This window comes from Vulpes lagopus, chromosome 2, assembly GCF_018345385.1.
Source record: "Vulpes lagopus strain Blue_001 chromosome 2, ASM1834538v1, whole genome shotgun sequence".
Lineage (NCBI taxonomy): Eukaryota > Metazoa > Chordata > Mammalia > Carnivora > Canidae > Vulpes > Vulpes lagopus.
This window is the reverse complement of record NC_054825.1, coordinates 128,214,831-128,227,950: the sequence shown is the minus strand read 5'-3', so window position 1 is coordinate 128,227,950 and position 13,120 is coordinate 128,214,831.

The window sequence follows — 13,120 nt, the reverse complement described above, 5'->3', positions numbered from 1 at the left end:
GGTGGTGAGTCAACTCCTTCATTCTGGTTGGCTTTCTTTTTCTTCTTGGCGGAACAGAAATCTTTCTACACTGTACTTTGCTTTGCTAGGGTAATGTAGAGTTGCCTTCCCTACACTATTGAAGGGTGGTGGTCCAAACCTACTGGGCTTGGCTCCTGCTTTTGGAGCTGTAAATTCACTGATTTATTATTCCCCCAATACTCTTCATCTGTAAACTGGGGATAATATGGTACTTAAATCATGGAATTATTATGAGGATAAAGTGAGGTAATTTATGCAAAGTTACCTAGTATAGCTCCTTGCACACAGAAATATTCAATGTTAGTTTTTCTCCCCCAGTTGTTACAAGAAATATAAAAAATTTTCCCAGGGATAAAAATAAATATTAACATTCTGAAACTGTTTTGAGAAAGATGATGTTCCTAAACTGGAACCAAATTGTCCTATTTTGAAATAATAATTGATTAGTGAATGTATATGAATTATATTTTGTGATTCTTCTAACTTTTGAAAGTTATGTAATCAGAGCAGATTTTCTGTAGAAACAGGTAGTTTTGTATGCTTAATTCATTGCTATTTCCCCAGCACCTAGAAATAATAGCTGGCTTAACTTATTTTTTTTTTATTTTTATTTTTTTAGCTGGCTTAACTTATAGTAAGGCATCTTCTCAAGTAGAACTGGTCTTGAAATTGTAGGGAATACTTAAAGTAAAACTGTAAGTTCCGGATGACTCTTCCAGGGGGCATTGTTTCCAGTGGAATGTCCTGGGTGTTCTCAATCAGAACGTCCTCAAACCCTTCAGCCTCAGTACAGAGCACTCAAGATCCTTGTATTCTGACACCTCCCTTTGCTCTTGCCAAAGAATAGCTGATGCCCCAGAACAATCTAGCTTGCCATGACCTATTTTACAAATATTCATGAAAGGCAGTTTTAAGCCCCTCATAGTGTTACTAATACCAAGGAGTCCTCCATACAAGGGTCTACATTTTCGGATCACAAAGTGCTCAGGAACAACATACTGTGTGTAGTATTCTTGGAGAATTGATTCAACAGAGAACCAGAGAGATCCAAAAGCTCTCATTGCTTGCTGACTGAGGGCAGCTTTCAGTTTTCAGTGTGTGTGAAATGAACACAGAATGGTACATCTGATGCTAGATTCTGGGGCTGGATCTTCATTCAGTGGATCATCTTCTGCCATGATTTAGCTGGACCAAAAACAGACTCAGAAGACTTTCATGAAGAGATAGGTAGCTAGCATGACCATTTTGCCTCTGCAGATGAACAGAAGGTTCTTCTGCAAGGTCACCATGGGAGACCTTGGGACAAAGGGGAGAGCCCCAGTTTCAGCTGAGCACTTGTAATATCCTTATTTGAAAAGAAAGATAATTTTGTCATTGGCTGTCTGTTCAGTGTACCTGCTTGTGGGACAAGGCATCTTTGATTCACTGGCATAGGTGGCGATGTCAAGCCTCTGTCACTGGCCGTCCAGATGAATCCTAATGGGCAGCTTTGTTCTGAAGCTTATTATTGTCATGTGCAATATATGCAAATGTATCTCCGTATCTCCCTCTCTGTCTGTTTCTCCCTTTTTTGTTTTAGCCGCTTGGAAGTATTTAAAAACCTAGACCTTTCCACATGAGGGAGTATATTTTTGACTATGAAACACTCTAATTCTGTGTTGTCCAAACTGGTGGTCACTATCCATCTGTGATTATTTAAATTTGGATTAGTTAAAATAAAATATCCAGTGTCTCAGCAGTACTAGCCACATTTCAAGTGCTCAATAGCCACATGTGGCTAGTGGCTTACATTGGACAGTGTAGATTATAGAACATTTCCATCATCACAGAAAGTTCTATTGGAAGCACTCCTCTAGATTCTTGCTATTTTAAGTGTGGTTTGGGGCCAACAGTATCAGCTTCAACAGAAAGCTTGATGAGCAGTTCCAGCCCAGACCTATTGAATCTGTATTTAAGAGGATGCTCAGATGGTTCATGTGCACATTGAAGTTTGAGAAGCATTGCTCCAGTTCACCTGGTTACACCCTGCTAAAGACTCGAAATTTGAGCTTTGAAATGGGAAAAATGTTTACTTTTTCCTGGGCTCACTCCATGAGAAAATAGTGCTTATTTTGCTCCTATGACTACTTTTTCTTCATCTCCTCTAAAAGGTTTGATAACTATCCTAAGCTAACCCATCCTATCAGGGACTGTGGGCTAGTTAACCATTGTTAATCTCTTGGTTTTGACAAATGTATCATGGTGATGTAAGACGTTACTACTAGGGAAAGCTAAGTAAATCATATTTAGGGGCTATCTGTACTATCTCTGCAAATTTTCTACATGTCTAAAATTATTCCAAAGTGAAAAATTTGTTAAAATAAAAAGTTAATCTAAAGTATTTATTTGCAGCAATTTTCATGTCTTTAAATTCAATCAAAGACAAGCTATACTTTGAGGGACTATTTCATAACACTTGACCAACCTGAAGAATTTACCAGAGGGGTCCTTCGGGGTAATGCTTCCTGGGGGTGTCAGTTTGAGGTGGAAGATCTTAGGTCACAGGATTCTAATGGTAATCAGAAATTGCCAGAGCAGCCAAAGATCCCTCCAGGTTATGGGATTCCAAGGGTATATGTTTCCTCTATTTTTAGAATATTTTTGAAAAAATAATATCAGAGCCCAAATTTTGTTGACAGAATTGCCTCAGTTCTCCACTTGATGAATGCAAGATTTCAGTTGGAAGATAGAAGATTAAACAAGCATTCTTCTTGTTCTTTACATTCTATATTGTGATAAAATTTATATGATTTCTCTTAAGGCTTACATTTAATGAGATGTCCCATTTCCTGAAAGTCCTGCCAACTAGTTACTGCTTTTGAACTTGATGAGCCAACATACTTCCCCTTGTAAGTCCTCTTAACTGTATCCCAAACCTTTATTTGAGCTAAATTTCCTACCTTCAGTCTATTTCAAATGCAGAATTTAACTGCTAGTTTACTTTATTGCCTGTTGAGTATATGGCCAACCTTTAATTACTCAGAAACCTAAAATCCAGCACTGCTTCTTCTATCTCTTTGTTCATTCATGATGGTTAGCACTTCCCACTCAGGAAGAACAAGGCATATTTTGTACTGTGGAGATGGAAAGGACCAACCACCAAAAATCTTAATTATAGTCTCTGGTCTATGGTATAAAAAAAATACCAGAAGAAATAATAATGCAGTTAGCATTATTGAATTTTAGTGATCATAACTTTTGAAGCTCATCAGAACAAAAAAGTGTTATGCAAATTTACCTCTGTCTCTTCCTTATTTCCCTTCCCTAGCAAAAACATTGTAAATTGTTAAAAGTCTTCTGGTGACTGTCACATTTGGCACTAGTTTAATTGGTCTTGGCAAGTGATTTTAGTGACTCATAAGAAAATACTTTTAGTCTCTTTACTAACAGATGCCTGTCCTAAAAGCAATGACAACAATGTCACATGGCTATAAAATTGCAGGAATTTGCTGCTGGTGGTCCAATAAAAATAAACTTGTATGAAAAGATAGTCAAGAGAAGATAAGATTTAAAATATACATTGTTATAAACATTTAGTCATAAAAGATCTGACCTTTCTTTATTTGTTTAACCACCATATGTTGAAATTGGGAATCTGCATGAGACATCTCAGGAATCACAAAAATTTGAATCTCTTGGTGTGAGATTCATCAAGCACGAAATATGATCATATTTCATTTGAAGCAGTGTTCTCATTTCTTGTTCAGAAGAAGTGTTTCTGACACCATATTAAGGTGATATCCTACTCATGTTTTGCTTTTCTAAAAAATTTCTTTTTGAAAAGGAATGTATTATATTCATAGGTTCTTAAAATTACTATCATTTCCCCATGCATCATCTGATTTGATGACCATTACAACTACATGAGGTACTCTCATTTGAAACATGACAATATTTATACAACAAATGTTTGAGAAGTGCCTGTTTGTCTGCCATGAACTCTGCTAAGTACTGGAGAAACAGCTCTGAATAAGTCCATGGCCTCAAGGAACTTACAGTCCAGAGGCAGATGAGGCAAGAAAAGGTTTGTACTTATCAAGAGCTGTGATAGGAAATGTCTTATATGCCATGCTAGTGTCATAGACACAAGATTCATTGATGTGAGGCAGTCCCAGCCTCCTCTTTGTCCCAACCCAAGGAGAATTTTGGTCTTTGCCTATTCTTCTTTACCTCCACCCCACTACTCTCAGGAGGTTCTGTCTTTGCCAGCTTTGATTATAGATTTTTGTGCTTCATACTCAAAAGAATGAATAGAAAGAGACTAAAATGGTGTGAGGAAAGAGGGGACAATGAGTTTTTTTCTAGACTAGTTTCTTGGCTTGACCATTATAAAGAATTCTTGGAGGTAAAATACAAAGGACACTTTATTTATTTATTTAGTTTGCTTGTTTCTTTCCTTTTTTTTTTTTTTGTAATACTTTTTATTGGAGTTCTATTTGCCAATATATAGCATAACACCCAGTGCTCATCTCATCAAGTGCCCCTCAGTGCTCGTCACCCAGTCACCCCATCCCCCCACCCAACTTCCTTTCCACTACCTCTTGTTCGTTTCCCAGAGTTAGGAGTCTCTCTCATGTTCTGTCACCCTCTCTGATACTTTCCACTCATTTTCTCTTGAAAGGACACTTTAAAAAGAAGCTTAGAGGTTAAGCCATTATACATAAAGTCAGATTAAGCAAGTTATAGGGGTCAACTTATCTCTAGTCAAAAAGTATGCTCATGACCAATTCCCTCGGACCTGGGGTCCAAGTTTATACCCTTAATCCCAGAGACGGCAGGGTTGGGTTTTTTCCTCCGCATCCAAGTTCTTGGCTAGTCTGTGTCCCAGACAGGCAATCATGGGAAATAATGGTGCATTTCTCAAAGTTCAGAACATTCAGTTTGATCCAACACCATAGGTGGGCATCTACATATCTAAATCTCTCCAAACTAATGTACTGATTTAACATAGTCCCTATTAGAATCCTTATTGGTTTCTTTGTAGAAATTGAGCAGCAGCTCCTAAACTTTATGTGGAAATGAAAGGGGAACAGAATAGCCAAAACAATTGAAAAAAGAAAACAGGGGAGCCAAAAAAAAAAAAAAAAAGAAAAGAAAACAGGGGAGCCCTGGTGGCTCAGCGGTTTAGCGTTGCCTTCAGCCAGGATGTGATCCTGGAGACCTGGGATCGAGTCCCACATCAGGCTCCCTGCATGGAGCCTGCTTCTCCCTCTGCCTGTGTCTCTGCCTCTCTCTCTTTCTGTGTCTCTCATGAATAAATAAATAAAATCTTAAAAAAAAAACAAACAAACAGTGGAGCATGCACACATCCTGATTTAAACAATTATTAGAAAGTTATAATAACCAAGACAGTGTAGAACTGGCACAAGAATAGACACAGACATGAATAGAATAGAATTGAGAGTCTGGAAGTAATCCCATACAACTATGGCTAATTGACTTCAACAAGAACGTCAAGGCAGTTCAAAGAAGGAAAGAATACTCTCTTCAACAAATGGTGATAGGACAACTGGATAGCCACATGCAAGAGAATGAAGTTGGATCCTTCCCTCACACCATAAATAACATTAATTCAAAATGGATGAAAAACCTAAATAGAAGAGCCCAAACTGTAAAACTCTTAGAAGAAAACAGAGATAAATCATCTTTGTGAACTTGGATTTGACAATAAATTTTTAGATATGACAAAAAAGCCTAAGCAAAGGAATTAAAATTTTGAAAATTCTTTCTCAAAGGACACCATCAAGAAAGTAAAAGTACATCTCACAGAATGGGAGAAAATATTTGCAAATCTTACATTGGATAAGGGACTTGTATCTAGAATATAGAAAGAACAGTTAGTTACAAGTTAGTAATAAAAGACAATAACTCTTAAAAGTGGGCAAGATATCTGGATATTTTTCCAAAGAAGATATCACAAATGGCCAATAAACTAGGTTAGCTAAAATCATGAAGTCAGGTAATAACACGTGTTGGAGAGGATGTGGAGAAATTGGAAACTCCATACACCGCCAGTGTGGATGAAAAACAGGGTATCCATTTTGGGAAACAGTTTGACAGATCCTCAAAAAATTAAACAGAGTTACTTGACCCAGCAAATCCACTCCTTGTTATGTACCTGGGAAAAATGAAAATATGCCCATGCTAAAACTTTTACATGTATGTTCATAGCACAATTATTCACAATAGCCAAGGTGGAAACAACCCAAGTATCCATCAACTGATGACTATATAAATAAAATATGGTTTATCTATACAGTGGACTATTATTTGGCAAAAAGAAGAAACTACAGGTGCATGGTACAACTTGGAGGAAGCTTGAAAATAATATATTAAGTGAAAGAAGCCAATCACAAAGGACAACATATTATATAATTCTGTTTATATGAAATGTCCAGAACTAGAAATCTATAGACAGAGGGTCAATTAATGGTTGATTATCTATGGCTGGGAGAAATGGGGGGGAGGATTGGCAAGTGATAGATAAAGGAGTTTTTGAGACGATGAAAATGTTCTAAAATCAATTAGACAAAGATGCACCACTCTGAGAATAACAAAAAAAATCAATTGAATCATACATTTTAAATTGGTGAAATGTGTGGCATTATGAATTATATTTCATAAAGCTTTTACAAAAATCATATCACTTTGGGGGCATCTGGGTGGCTCAGTGGTTGAGCGTCTGCCTTTGGCTCAGGTCATAATCCCAGGGTCCTGGGATGGAGTCCCATGTCAGGCTCCCTGCATGGAGCCTGCTTCTCCCTCTGCCTGTGTCTCTGCCTCTTTCTCTGCGTCTCTCATGAATAAATAAATAAAATAAAATCATATCATTTTATACTTTACTTAGATGAATATACTAATTCAAATTGTAAACATTTTTAATAACTTTGAGAAAAACAGACCATGACTGATATCCTCCAGAAAGTTGCATCCAACATACATACCTACCAATGGTGTATGAGGATCCCTTCCCCTAGACTACTATGCAGCTGTAGGCACCAGGATGGACGTGGGTTATTTTATGGCTGGCATCAGTTCTGAGTGGTTGGTGTCTGTGCTATTCTGGTTGTTAAAATAGTTTCCCTTTCCTTCCTACTTGTTCCCCACACCCTGGCCCACTTTGAGAATCACCAAATTTTGCATATATTTGCAAAGTTGATATATTGAAAGTGATTAGGTTGGATTCCTTTAATTATGAGGCTGAGCCTGATTTCTTTTTTTAAGCATTAAAATTTTCTTTTGTATCAAAGTCCTCTACACATGGTTTAAATATTTCATTGGATTATAAGAATTTAAAATGAAAAGATTAGTCTCTAGCCCCATCTCGGTCCTGATCCCCAGAGGTGACCATGTTACTCTTATAACATTTTCTGATTTTAGTCTTTGGTATGACTCTCAATCTCTTTACATTTACTCATGACCTTTAAATAATATACACAAACCCTGATTTCTCTATTTTTCCCTGTAAGCAGCTAACTCTTGAGTTCTAGCCACTGAACCTAAGGATTTAACTCATCTCACCCATCTTGGGTAAACTCATGGCAATTTTTTTTCCTGTTGGTTGCTTTTGTAACTGAATAATATTCTTATACATTTCTTTGGTTTTTTTTGTCAGTGACATAAGAATATCAAGCCTGTAGTCTTTCCCTTTTCTGTCATATCCTCCTTTCTACTTCCCACGTTCTGTGGTCTGTACTTGAAAATTCCACATTGCCAAGCCTAATGTTATTTATTATTTAGAGTCTGCTATGAAATAGCAAATTTATGGGGCTGTGCCAATACTTTGATTCTAAAAGCTGAAACTCAGTAAAGTGCTTATGTTATTATGACCATGTAAATACTGTTCACTGAAGATCCAAGTAATGCTTTATGTTTATATTTCCCTTTCTTGTTCCTCCTGGAGCTTCTAACTGCTTATTTATTCTTCCATTGCATCTGGCTTTCTTGCATCTTTAATTATTCCCCCCATTCTCAAAGAATACTATCAAATGTATGAAATCTTCTTTTTCAAGATACGTCCTTCCTGGACACCTAGCTCCCCCGCACTGATTGTTCTCCTAGGTTTGCTGTACAGCTGCCTTCTGGAACTTGTCATTCTCCTGGGTTCAGTTTGCTATGTCTTAGAATCCAGTATTGCTCATCCCGAGAAAAGCCATATGAGAGCTAAACTCAGTCTGCAAATACCTTTTTTATTTAGTCACATTTTATTTATAATTAGACTGAAATAGGATTTCCAGATGATAATACAATATTTTTGATGTAAGTAATAGAAAGCTTGATTTTAAAAAGGTGGAGTAGGAGGTTCTGGTGTAAATAACCAAAAAGTCCAAAGTTAAATTATTTTCAGGTATGGTTTGATCCAGAGGTTCATTGCATCTATGGCCTTTTTTTTTTCCTAATTGATTCACTTGTATTGTGATCAGGAAGTGTGATCTGTATTTTTAAAAATACTTTTTTACATTTATTGAGATATGTGTGCCTAATATGTGGTTAATTTTATAAATATTCCTTGGATTTAAAAAAATATATATTCTCCTATTATAAAGAAGTGTTTTTGACTACAAATATTAATTTTATATTATATTTTAAAAACCCAGCTTTTTTTTCTTACCCTCTTTTTTTTTTTTATTACTATTTATCTGGTATGTCTTTGTCCCTGTTGTTGCTCTATTTGTCCAACCCACTGTTTTGGTTTTTTTTTAAGATTTTATTTATTTATTCATTCATGAGAGACACAGAGAGAGAGGGGGTTGTGGAGAGAGAGAGGCAGAGACATAGGCAGAGGGAGAAGCAGGCTCCATGCAGGAAACCTGATGTGGGACTCGATCCCGGGACCCCAGGAGCACACCCTGGGCAGAAGGCAGCGCTAGACCACTGGGCCACCGGGGCTGCCCCTGTTCAGCCCACAGGTTGTCCTGTAGTAGTTGTGATAGAAACCATTTTAAGCTCAAAGTATCACTTTAACTATTTATGGTATAAAATCTTTGTATGCCTAGAACTAGAAGAGTCTGGTGCATAGCTGCTCAAAAATAATTGCTAAAAGGCTTAATGAATAAAATGGAACCACACCTAATCAAAGCAGTTCAATTCCACTCAACTCATTGGTATCTCCACCTATTTCTGCAATCTTCCATTTGTCATATTTTTTATTTGTTTGCTATTTGAGATCAATATCAAATTTTCAGTAGGAATCTCTCAGGAACGGAAATATATCATTGACCACATCATTTGCCTGCTTTTCTATCCACCCAAATTCTGACTATTCATTTACTAAGAGCACAGAAAACCTGTGGAAGAATGGTTTCTATCCACCACTAAATTAAAGGAAATTATGGAGCGCTAGTAATCTCAAACTCCCAGAAATGTCCTAAAGATAATCACCTAGGGGAACCCAGCTGGGCTCACAGGCCGGCTGGGATGGAGTAAAGGGGCATCAGTGGTCTGCTGTTCTTAGAAACACCCAAGGGCCTGGCCTTGTGGGGATTTGCCTGGCCTGATCTATGGAGCAGATCTAGCCTCGCCCAGAAAAGTTTCTTTTTCCTAAAGTGAGACTTCTATATTCAGACTTACATCAGCAATTTTGCTCTTTTTAAGGACACAGTCCCCTTCAATCTCTGCCAACCCCAGTGACTTAGGCATAATTTGAATCTGTCATATGGTGCTGATATACAGAAGGTTTGGTCTGGCTGCTAACACTGGCAAAAGGAGTTGAGTTTTTCCCAGTAGGATGAACATTCTGCACTTAATGAAAGCAAGATTCTAAAACTGGCTTCTCTTCTACAACATCTAGGTCTCATAAAATTACACATGACTCGGGGACCACTTAGATGATATGCAGGGGGGGAGTTATTTTATCCAAAGAAATCTCCTTGGTGAATCCTGTTGAGGCCCAGGCCAAACAGCTTCACATAAATCTTATCTGAGAGAGACCAGATAGCTGTTGCCTTCAGCATGACTTAATCAGAAAGATCTGATGGGGTACTGACGATTTTTAGATGGCCACATCATGGAACTCTCTCCACAGCCTGCTAAACAGCAGATGCTACTCACCTGATGATAGCTCATTTTTTATTATTCCAGAGTGAGAAAAACATTGTTAAGGACTTCATTTGAAGCATCCCTTTAAGATAAGCACCTCCCCACTTGAATTTGAAATGAATCAAGGCAGCTGGACCTATTCGTTTGTTGTCATTGATGCTTTTCATTTTTTTTCTTCCTAACTTAAGCAAAATTAGACAGCTTTCTCCCTCTAAATTGTAGGTGATATTAAAGGTTAGAATAGATTGAAAAAGTAAACTTTAAAAAAAAATTCCACTTCTAGGAATTTAATCTACTAATACACTCTTCTTTTTTTTTTTTTTTTATAAGCCAAGCTATAAAAGGATCTTCAGTCAGCATTTTTTAAATCAGAAAAACCTGGAAACTACTTAAATGCCAATTAACAAAGAGTTACTGAAATATATTGCAGAATAAATTGGATATATATACAGCATCCAACAGAATTGTGCTAACATGGAAAGTTCTTCAAGACATCTTATTACGTGAAAACAAGCCAGATGAAGCACTCTAGATATTGATCACATGATCCTCCTATAAACCTTTTAAAGTATGTGCATCTGTGATGTTTATGTATATGTATGTGGATGCATATTTTGACGTGTGAGGAAAAAATGTTTTCTGGAAGAACTATAAGAAATTACTAATAACTTTGGATGAGATGAAGTAGAATATTACCTTCATTGTGTAACTTCCTATACAGCTTGAATTTTTCATTAATTACATGAATTTTTAAAAATATGTTATCTGAGATTATCTGTGTGGTAGGGTTACAGAACATCAGTACATTCTTTATAATTTTATGCATTAAAGAAACACTATCAAATGTTATTTTTCAGAGCCACATTCATGGGAATATAGTCTTGACAACAACAAGTAAGGTGGTTAAATTTCAAAGCTTAGTTTTTCTTTAAAATAACTTATAAAAATTAAATTAAATTAAATTAAATAACTTATAAATGATAAACCCAAGAACTTCAAGTCTAATAGAAATGATCTTGTACAAGAAAACTTTTAATCTGGCATGTGAAATAGGCTCTGGAATCTAGTTGGATCTGGGTGAAGAAAGTTGTTTCAAAGTGTAATAAACTAGAATTAGGACTTTTTAAGAGAATATTAGAAAGAAATTTTTGAAAAATATTAATGCGTGGTGATTTCAGGAAAAAATACAGAAAATAAATGTGCATAAACTTGACAAAATGCATTTTCTGGTGTGTTCTATGGTTGCACACATATTTTTAGAAATGCTTGTTAAGTGTAAAGATTTTCTCAAAGACATCATAATCCACCACATTTTTAAATAAATAACAGCTGACGAGGACACCAGGTACTGGCTGTTTTCTTTTCAAGAAGTAGTTGGTTGTGTCATTCTGCATTTCCTTCTCTCTACCTGATCATTTTAATTCTGTGCTTAAAATCACTTAACTCCAGCCCTGAACATTCAGCTACTACACAGTGACCCTCTGTTCTCCATAACCTCATGCAGGATGACAGAGAATGCATGGGTCCCCTACTCCCCTTGGGCTTGTTGACCCCCCTTGGGCTTGATTAACTGATTGATTATAAAGCAGGATGGAAGCTCATTCTGGTGTATATCAGTTCCATAAAATTGATGATCACCTCAAAAGTGATTCTAGTCTACATTCAACAGGACCTGTGAAGTAATTTTTACTCAGCTTGAGGTTTTCCTCTGATTAAAAATAGACTTTCCTATATTCCTTAAGGTTGAATTTCAAAGAAAAGCTGCTGTGATTCTCAGTAAATAAGAAGTGAGTCAGCTCTGCTTTTGTGATGGATGAAGACCTTTAGCGCCAGATGGTGAGAGAGGAAGAAGGGGGATGGGCTGTGGACAGGGACCCTGGGCTTCCATGAAGCCAAGCATGCTGTAGCTTTTCTCAGAGTTCCAGGAGTATTAAGAACATTCTCTTCTTAGCAGACGATGTTTCAGATGGGTGCCAAGGCCCACCATGTTTATTCAGACTGCTTTATGTGAGTGGTCAAATTTAGGACAGAATTCCATATTATTTCCAGGGAGAATATTTTAACATTTTTTTGGGTAGGAATTGACTTGCTACAAATGCATTTCAATTAAACAGACCAAATATTTGTTGACAAAATACCTATTCAGTCATAGATGAGTCCCCTCCACATTGGGCCTCCACCCACTCCTGGTCATTTCACTGGATGTTCTTTCCGTTGCTTCAGTGGCAACTTGTTACATTTTATGAATTTTCTGAAAAAGGTGTTCCTATAAACTGGGTTCTTGGAGGTCTCCTTGGAAGGTTGCTCCTGAATTGAATCCCTCTGCTCCAGGCCAGCTGAGTGTTCAGTCTTGTCCACACACGTTTGAAGAACCATTCCAGAGGCCTTAACTCTCTGCTGTCCACATTGGTCCTGGTAAAACTTAACAGTACTTCCATTTGAACCGACTCTTGCTCCACTTCTATTTCCATCTGCTACAAGATGTTGTGGATCTACATCTGAAGTGGGACTTTGTTTGGCCTGATTGAGCTTCTTTAAAAGCCCTGAAAGTTCCTGTGTTTATTGTCTTTTGACTTTGAGGTCTCCAGGCTTGCTTACCTCCCATGACCTTGTGTCCCTGTGTCTTCTTGGATGTAAACAGTTTCACAGCAGCAAAACTGCAGCTCTCAGTGACCTCAGAGTGGCAGCAGGGCAGTGAGTAATGGTTTTCAGAGAGAAATCTCTTCCTGAATACATTTTGTTCCACATCTCCTGGCCCCTAAAGGGCTGTCGATAGCAACAGTCACACATGTCCTTTCCTCTCCACATGATCTTATTTTTAGATGAGTATCTTCAAAAGAGCAAATTGAAAGATATTTGCATTCATCTCTCAATTATCTTTCATTTCTTGTTCTCATCAAAACTAAAGACTCCCGTTTTCCCACATCTTTGGAGGTACATCTCCAAATTTAGTCTTCTTTCAGGTGAAAGATATTTCTACCTTCTTCCTCAACCAGCCTTTGACCTAGATCTCTCTGTTCTC